Source organism: Anolis sagrei, chromosome 4 (genome assembly GCF_037176765.1).
Source record: "Anolis sagrei isolate rAnoSag1 chromosome 4, rAnoSag1.mat, whole genome shotgun sequence".
Taxonomy (NCBI): domain Eukaryota; kingdom Metazoa; phylum Chordata; class Lepidosauria; order Squamata; family Dactyloidae; genus Anolis; species Anolis sagrei.
In genome coordinates, this window is record NC_090024.1 from 240,429 (window position 1) to 249,758 (window position 9,330).

Sequence of the window (9,330 nt, forward strand, 5' to 3'; positions counted from 1 at the left end):
TTTTGAATAAATTTTTATTGATTTCCATTATAAAAAAACTATTAACAGCACATACAAAAAACAGACATCGCAACATTACAAACTTTACAAACACCTCAACAAATTTTCCAACGACTTGAAAGATCTACTGCACTAGTTGCACATATTACTACCTTCCTAATTTCATTGTCCATAAATACATTGTGTTCTTGCCTACCTTTCTACCTACCCCCCCTTACCCGACCGACCCCCTACTATGTTTCTCTTTTTCTTAATTAAAGGCATGTTTACGAAAAGGGGATTCGGAAGGGTGAAACCTCCCACTGGAAAGGCAGGTGGAGCTGGGGCTCAAGGCATCCTCTCAGGCCCTTTTCAGTACCATTTTTCAACTTATTGTGTTAGTCGCATCGCTCTGGGTTTGAGTTTTATGCTTCAGTTCTTGAATATATATTGTCTTTACACCATCTATTGTTTTTTTCAGATATGACTTTAGTTTTAATTACCACACATCTGAATCCCACATTTGGAGATAGCGGTCCCTCTGTGTTTGCAGGTGTCGTTTTCATGAATTAGGATGATGATGGTGATGATGATGATGATTTTATTTTGTTCCCGCCTCTCCTCGTGGCTCTCCTGAAGGCAGGTTACGACAGCAAAAACATAAAGTCATCTAAAACATTCTTTAAAATATGCGTATTAAAGCATATCTCTATGAAACGCATATTCAAATACGTAGAACAAAGATTAGAACACAAGGCGTGGTTTTTCAAATTCCTGGCTCAAACTGACTGGGTGTGACTGGAGTGTTGGTGTCTTGAGATAAATCACCTTCCTCATCTCAGTCTCCTTCGACCTCTCAAGCGTCTTCCTGAAGGCACAAAGGGAGCAAACACACCGGACTCCTTGAATCCGCTTCTAAGCCGGAGCGGCTCTTCTCTTTATTGCAATATTTACACGATATACGTGAGCACTGTAAATCATGTCTGCTTGGATCAGGACACTCCGCCAGAACTGCATTCCAGCCTTATCAGGTCTTCTTCATCCAGCTTCCACAGGAAATGTCTACAGCAGGGGTCCTCACACTACGGCCCGCGGGCAACATGCGGCCCACTGAGGGCATTTATCCGACCCGCCAAGGAGGAGGCCTCCCCCTCAGTGCCCATTGGGCCTGGCAAGCGGTGTCGCGCAGGATCAGGCCATGCTGTTCAGCCTCCCTCGCCTGACTCACGTCGCCCAACAAGCCTGGCAAGCGGGAGGCTGTACCACGCGGCCCGCTAAGTGCGAAGCCCCTTGCCTGGATTGCGCCACCCGTTGAGCCTGGTAAGCAGGTGAAGGAAGCTGCCAGGTGAGGGAAGCCAGGTGAAGGAAGCTGCACAGTGCCACCTGGCCTTTCTTGAAGCCACTCACCACTTGCCTGGCCTAACGGACAGTGCAAGCCAGGCGAGGGGCTTCACATGAGTCCAGGCCACACAATGCAGCCTCCCTCACGTGGTTTTCGCCGCTTGCAAAGCTTGATAATAAATAATGATAAACTTTATTTATACCCCGCCTCCATATCTATATCTCCCAGCAACTCCCACATGCCAAGGTCTATCGTCCCCAAGGCTTTCCACTATTTCCTGTTGGTGATGGGAGTACTGCATGCCAAGTTTGGTTCAATTTAATTCTTGTTGGAGTTTAGAATGCTCTTGGTTGGCAGGGGAACTATACATCCCAGCAACTCCCACATGCCAAGGTGTATTTTCCCCAAACCTCTCCAGAATGGGTCGAGTGCTATTGAGGTGGTGTGGGCAAGGAGGAAGAGCGGTCACTCTTTACCCAGGAAGAAGCGCAGCAGAGTACTTGTGACACTGGAGAAGGTTAGGTGCGGTAGTCTCCTTATTTACAGCATTTCTTTTCCGTCCTTCTCACCCCGCAGGGGACTCAGGGCAGATTACAGTGTACACATATATGGCAAACATTCAATGCCAATTTTGACATACAACATATACAGACATACACAGAGGCTATTTAACTTTTCCTGGCCGCCAGGGGAGCTGTTGCTTTCATCATCCATCTGCGACACTGATGAAGCACTTCCGCATTCCCCGCATGCTTTTGCTGGAGTGCTTTGCTGGAGTCTTTTTTATGGCCTCATAAATTAGTTAATTAAAGGAATCAGCACTGGACCCCACTCACTTGGACAACTACTGGTCAGTATCTAATCTCCCCTTTCTCGGCAAGGTGCCTGTCATCAGTAATGGGCCCCACAATTGAAGAGAGATATTGACAAGCTGGAATGTGTCCAGAGGAGAGCGACTAAAATGATAAAAGGTCTGGAGAACAAGCCCTATGAGGAGCGGCTTAAGGAGCTGGGCATGTTTAGCCTGAAGAAGAGAAGGCTGAGAGGAGACATGATAGCTATGTATAAATATGTGAGAGGAAGCCACAGGGAGGAGGAGGAGGGAGCAAGCTTCCTCTCTGCTTCCCTGGAGACTAGGACGCAATGGAACAATGGCTTCAAACTACAAGAGAGGAGATTCCACCTGAACATGAGGAAGAACTTCCTGACTGTGAGAGCCGTTCAGCAGTGGAACTCTCTGCCCCGGAGGGAGTGTGGTGGAGGCTCCTTCTTTGGAAGCTTTTAAGCAGAGGCTGGATGGTCATCTGTCAGGGGTGATCTGAATGCAATACTCCTGCTTCTTGGCAGAATGGGGTTGGACTGGATGGCCCACCAGGTCTCTTCCAACTCTAGGATTCTATTATTATTATTATTATTATTATTATTATTATTAAGCAGAGGCTGGATGGCCATCTGTCAGGGGTGATTTGAATGCAATATTCCTGCTTCTTGGCAGGGGGTTGGACTGGATGGCCCATGAGGTCTCTTCCAACTCTTTGATTCTATGATTCTATGAATGAGGGCCAACAAGTTGAAATTAAATCCAGACAAGGCAGAGGTGCTCCTAGTCAGTCGAAAGGTAGGTCAGGGTGCAGTGTCACGGCCTGTGCTGGACGGGGTCACACTCATAGAATCACAGAATAGAATCCTTGAGTTGGAAGAGACCTCATGGGCCATCCAGTCCAACCCCATTCTGCCAAGAAGCAGGAAACGTGCATTCAATGCTCTCCCCCTGAAGGTGCAGGCTTGCCATCTTGGGGTGCTCCTGGACTCACTGCCAGGCATCAGTAGTGGCCAGGAGGGCCTTTGCACAATTAAAACTTGTGCGCCAGCTGCGCCTGTACCTTGAGACACCAGATCCGACCATGGCTGCCCATGCTTTAGTCACTTCCCACCTGGACTACTGCAATGTTCTCTACGTGGGAGTGCATTTGAAGACAGTTTGGAAGCTTAGACTGGTTCAGAGATGGGTAGCCAGATTACTGACCAGAGAGCCGTACTGGGAGTGCAGAAGTCTTATGTTAAAGGCCCTCCACTGGCTGCCGGTCTGCTTCCAGGCTAAATACAAAGTGCTGGTCATCACCTATAAGATATTAGGCCCAAGCTCTTTGACATCCCACATTCCTGTTTGTAATCCTGCTCAGAGTCTGCAATCCACATGTGACGGTCAGTAGGAGAAATATTAGACTTAAAATTATAAAAATATATTTAAAATGAATAGAGAAACTGTACCTTGAATGCTGGCAAGATTTCTGCGGCAAAATTCAATAGGAGTGGTTTGTTCCATAGATGAAAGTAAATGTTGACTGAACAGGCTAGAAGCTTCACGGGTCAGGATCAAGGAAGTTAAATATTAACATGACATTTGGAAACAATAGTATGTGTTTGGCGTCATGCCATTGCGAAGGGAATGTTCTTGGCAACAATACATGAAGAACACCTGTGTAAATGTCAAGGCTAAACAATAGTAATTGATCTAAGATTGAAACATTTAAAAGTCAGCGCCATCTCCTGTCCAGTTGGTGTAAATAGCAGGCAAAGTTCAGACGTATTCTATAAAAGAAATCAATTCTAATGAAATGAGATTATGAAAGTAATTACAGAAGAGTTAATAAGAGAATTACTTTGAATAAGTATGATTAAAGCATATATGAAGTTGTGATTCGTTTTAAGGATTAAGAAATCAAACACGTCATCTCGGTGTAGGGCAAAAGGCAAATGGGAAAACAAATATTTGCCAACAGGATTCTGTTAATGATTATGTAGTGTGTACGTGTCAGGGTGGATATACGCATGTGCAAATTGGTGATTCGCTCTATAAATACTGGGTTGATTTGGAGGAGTGGGCTGTGCCTCATCAGCCGTGTTGGAGAGCTGGGCACCCTTACCTAGGTAAGAATAAATACTGGATATCTGAAAGCTGTTAAGGCTGGCTTGAGATTTCCCCTTTGTCTCGCCGGCCACATGGCATTATTTTTTTCACATTCATTCATAGATTCCTTTGTGTCCTTTCATCCCGCCTCCCTCTTTTCTGATTTGCTATCGCCGCTAGATGGCAGAAGCCTCCCCATTGGACCCTGCGGACCGCTGGAGCTTCCTGATTGGTCCAGAGGTGCCGGGGGCAGGAGGGCCGCCTCCCAAATGTTCGCCTCTACCTCTACCTCTACCTCTGAGGATGCTTGCCATAGATGCAGGCGAAACGTCAGGAGAAATGCCTCTAGAACATGGCTCTATAGCCCGAAAAAACCCACAAGAACCTATCTGAAAGCTGTCTCTGTCTTTTCCTTCTCCACGATTCTCTCTGAATCCTGAAAATTGGCAGCAGGGGTCTGCCGTAACACACAGAGGGGCTCTATTCTTGGTCCCCCCCACCCCCCCCTCAAGCTATGGAACTCCCTTCCTAATGAGATCAGGTCAGCCCCCTCCCTCTTGTCCTTCAGAAGGCTGATAAAAACATGGCTGTGGGATCGAGCTTTTGGGAGTGTGCAATGAGGCAGCGATAGGAACCCTTAGTGTGATGCCAACCAAATTCGATATGGTTGTTGAGACAGTTTTAACTAGAGGATTTTAACGTCAAGATAAGGATTTTAATGCTTTGGTATGTGTATGGTGTAATATGTTTCGGCACTGAATGTTTGCCGTTTATATGTTGTGCTCCGCCCTGAGTCGGGGTGAAAAGGGCGGAATATAAATGCTTTAAATCTATACAAATAAAAATGTAATGTTCGTTTGTGGGATCAACAGAACTCAAAAGCCACTGGACGAATTGGCACCAAATTTGGCAGCAAAACACATTCTAATCCGATCTATGTCTTTCAAACAAAAAATCTTAAAAAATGAAGGGGAAATAACTTTAAATCCTCCCCCCCCCATATACTTAACAGAGCATGTGCAAAAGCCCCCCCCCCCCCTGCGTGCGAGAAGAGTGACGCGCCAACCGTTGTGAGGAAAGAGAAGGCAGAGTCCTTTTTCTTTTGGGGAAGGGAGGGATTGAGGAAAGGGAAGAGGGAAGGAAGGAGAGACGGAGGGTGTGGAGGCTTGGCGAAGGAAGCCCTGGCCACCGTATAGGCTCCTTGAGGCCCAAGTGGCCCCCAGGCAACCCTCCCTGCAAAACCGGAGGATTGCAAGACAAGCCTGGCTGAAGGAGCGGCTGCACACAACCTCCCCCCCCCCCGGGAGGATGCAAACCATGGGAAGACCAGCAACTCCCCCATTTGGGCTCCACATCTCCCACCCTTTCATCCTCTCCCCCACCAACCCCCCTCCCTTTAAAACCCCTTACAAACTGCCACGGAAGGAAGGGGGAAGGAAGGGAAAGAAAGGGAAAGGAGAGAAGAAAGGAAGAAAAGGGCTGGTGAAGAGAAGGATATGAGTGGAAGGAAAGGTAGAAGAAAAGAAAGAGGAAGGAAAGGAAAGGAGGCAGGGATGGGAGAGGAAAGGAAGAAAGGAAGGAAGGGAAAGGAGAGAGTGATACAGAGGTAAAATTTAGGGATCTTTGCCAGGAAGCAAAGACCAATTAGACTCATCAAAGAGTTCTTTTTCCCTGGCGAGACAGAGAAGTATCCCATATTTTTCCCTAATTTCCCAATGAAAAGTCTCACCAGTTGAAGAAAAGCCATCGAAGTTTAATGCGATTCAGCTGAAACCGGATGCAAAGCTGCAATCATTTGCCAAAGCTAAGCATAAAGAAATACATTTGATACAGCCATTTATATCGAGTTTTCAAAGTTGCAGAGTTCAAACTTCCTGCCCCAGCCTCCCTGCCGCCCTCCACTGCGATTGGACAATGGGTGAACAGCTGGGAGGCTCCTGTCCGGGCTCCCGTCCCCGGCGCCTCTGGACCAATCAGGAAACTCCAGTGGTCCGCAGGGTCCAATGGGGAGGCTTCTGCCATCTAGCGGCGATAGCAAATCAGTAAAGAGGGAGTGAATGTGAAATGAATGTGAAAAAAATAATGCCATGTGGCCGGTGAGACAAAGGGGAAATCTCAAGCCAGCCTGATCTATTGTGTTTTGAGTGGAATGAATAATCAGAGCGAAGGCAAAAGGTTTTTCGAGGACCTTTTGTCCTTTAGGAGGAAATTATTTATTTATTTATTTATTTGGGGTTCTTTTACCCTGCCCTTCTCACCCCGAAGGGGACTCAGAGCGGCCTTACAAAAGCAAAGGCACCATTCGATGCCTGCATCATGAAACAATCATACATAAACTTACATCATATCATAATATAATTCACAAAAGTGAATAAAATCAATAAAAACAAATACAAACCCAATTTCTCCTTTTACATGGTCAGCGTTTCGCTCATAGATCTAATTTTACATTCCATTTCATCAATCCTGCTGGTCTTACTCGCCTGATTGTCTGATTTAATTGCCAAGGTGCCCAAAGGCCTGGTCCCACAACCACGTCTTCACCCTCCTCCTGAAGGCGAGGAGGGATGGTGCTGCTCTGATTTCCCCCGGGAGTGAGTTCCACAGGTGAGGAGCCACCACTGAGAAAGCCCTGCTCCTCGTCCCCACCAGCCTCACTTGTGAGAGTGGTGGGGTCGAGAGCAGGGCCTCCCCAGATGATCTTAGAGTCTGGGGTGGGACGTAAAGGGAGATACGTTCGGACAGATACACTGGACCAGAACCGTACAGCACCTTGAATTGTGCTCGGAACTGAATCGGCAGCCAGTGGAGCTGACACAACAGGGGGGTGGTAGGCTCCCTGTATATCGCTCCGGTGAGCAATCTGGCTGCCACTCGTTGGACTAGTTGAAGTTTCCGAACAGTCTTCAAGGGCAACCCCACGTAGAGTGCGTTGCAGTAGTCTATTCGGGATGTGACAAGAGCATGGACCACCGTGGCCAGATCAGACCTCCCGAGGTACGGGCGCAACTGGTGCACAAGTTTTAATTGTGCAAAAGCTCTCCCGGCCACCGCTGAGACCTGGGGTTCCAGGCTCAGCGATGAGTCCAGGATCACTCCCAAGCTGCGAACCTGCGCCTTCAGGGGGAGTGTGACCCCGTCCAGCACAGGCTGTAACCCTATACCCTGTTTGGCCTTACGACTGACCAGTAGAAATATGATTAAGATTTTTGCCAAAGGGGCAAGCTGAGGGCTGGGCAATTTCTCCGAGGGCCACCAGCTGCCCAGGCTATTGTTCATGCAAAAGGAAGTTGTGGATAAACAATTCCTGGAATGTTTGGGGCTTTGTAGTCCCTTTGATGGAGTTTCTTCATGTATCTAGGGGAAACAAAGGGCAGAGGAAAAGGGGAAAGGCTTCTGCCACACAAAGAAATCAGAAAACACATTTCATACATCTAAAGTTCATAAAAGGCAAGATTTCATAAGGTTTGTCCATGTGGGGGGAAAGAGTGTCCATAGGGGATGGCTAAAACGCAAGGGTGTTGCACAAAGGTCCTGGCAGGAGTTCTTGAGTGGCCCAAATGGACCTGGTGTCTCTAGAAACAAGCTTTGCTCCCCGTCCTTGGAGAACTACAGCTCCCGAGAGAGGCAGAGACCCCAAGGTCTAGCTATTCCCGAAGTTTCATGGGGTCCTCATTGTTGTTAAGGCCTTGGCAAATTGACCAAGACTTAATCCCTATTGTGCAGTCTGGTACCTTTATCCTTTGCAGAACTATAAGTCACCATCCCTTGTTGGGGGGGGGGGGGCATGCTCAACTTCATTAGGAAGGAAGGGAGGAAGAAAGGAATTGTTGTTGTTGTTGTTATTATTATTATTATTATTATTATTATTATTAGTCTAAATGGCTATCTATCAGGAGTGTTTTGATGTGCTTTTCCCTTATGCCAGAAGGAGGTTGGACTGGATGGCCCTTGGAGGTCTCTTGCAACTCTAGGATCCTATTACTGTGAACTCCTCCCAAACCCCTCCAGTATTTTCTGCCGGTCATGAAGGTTCTGATCTGTCATTCATGGGGGTCTTAGTGGTTTGTGGAAGTCTGAGCTGAAACAGTTGAACGTACTCCAAATCCCATCATCCATTGTCCATACTCCCCAAACTTATTGTTTTTGTGATTAATCAGTATGCTTTAATTATGTTCAATTTATAACAATGGAAATACAATGTATTGTCGAAGACTTTCAACGTAAATACATTTTGCATATCAGATATTTACAGGGGTTGTGGCGTTAAAAAAGTTTAGAAACAGTGCTAAAGACATTCTATAAAAATAAATAAAATACTGTCCGTGTATTTATGATTAATATAAATCAAAAAACCACTGGGTGAATAGACACCAAATTTGGACAAAATACATATATCAGTTAGGCCTGGGTAACAACGGAAAAATGTGTTTCTAAAATCGATTCGTTTTTTGGGGTTTTTTGCGTTCGATATTTAAAAGAATTCCGAAATTTTCCTTTAAAAAAGTTCGATATTTACGAAATTTCGTAAATGATAAAAAAATTACAAAACAATAACGAAACAATAACGAAACAATAACGAATCGATTTGTTAATGGCGGCCGCGATCACGCAATACGCTAAAAAAACTTCTGAAGCTTCCCTCTCCCTCTGTTGTTGACTGTTGGTGTGATATTATAATTTTTTTTCACTAATTAAACAAAAAACAACTATAAAACTTGCCCCAGACATGCGGAAATAATAACGAAACGACCTCAAACCAATAACGAAACGAATACATAACGAAATACGAAGCATTTACGAAACGAATTGAAAAATTCGTTTCGTTTTTAAGTTGCTCCAGAATGGTTCGTTATCGCTTCGTTAACAAAAAAAATAACGAATTTTTAACGAATTACGAATTAACGAAACGAAACCGCCCAGCCCTAATATCAGTCCAACAAGTGACCGTCACTCATAAAAACACTGAATAACACGGCAGAAGAGACTTAAAAAGACAAAAAATAAAAAATACATTACAATGCATGCGCAAAACAACATATTTACACATATACACAAATATATACACACACAAAATACACATACACAGACTGGGCCA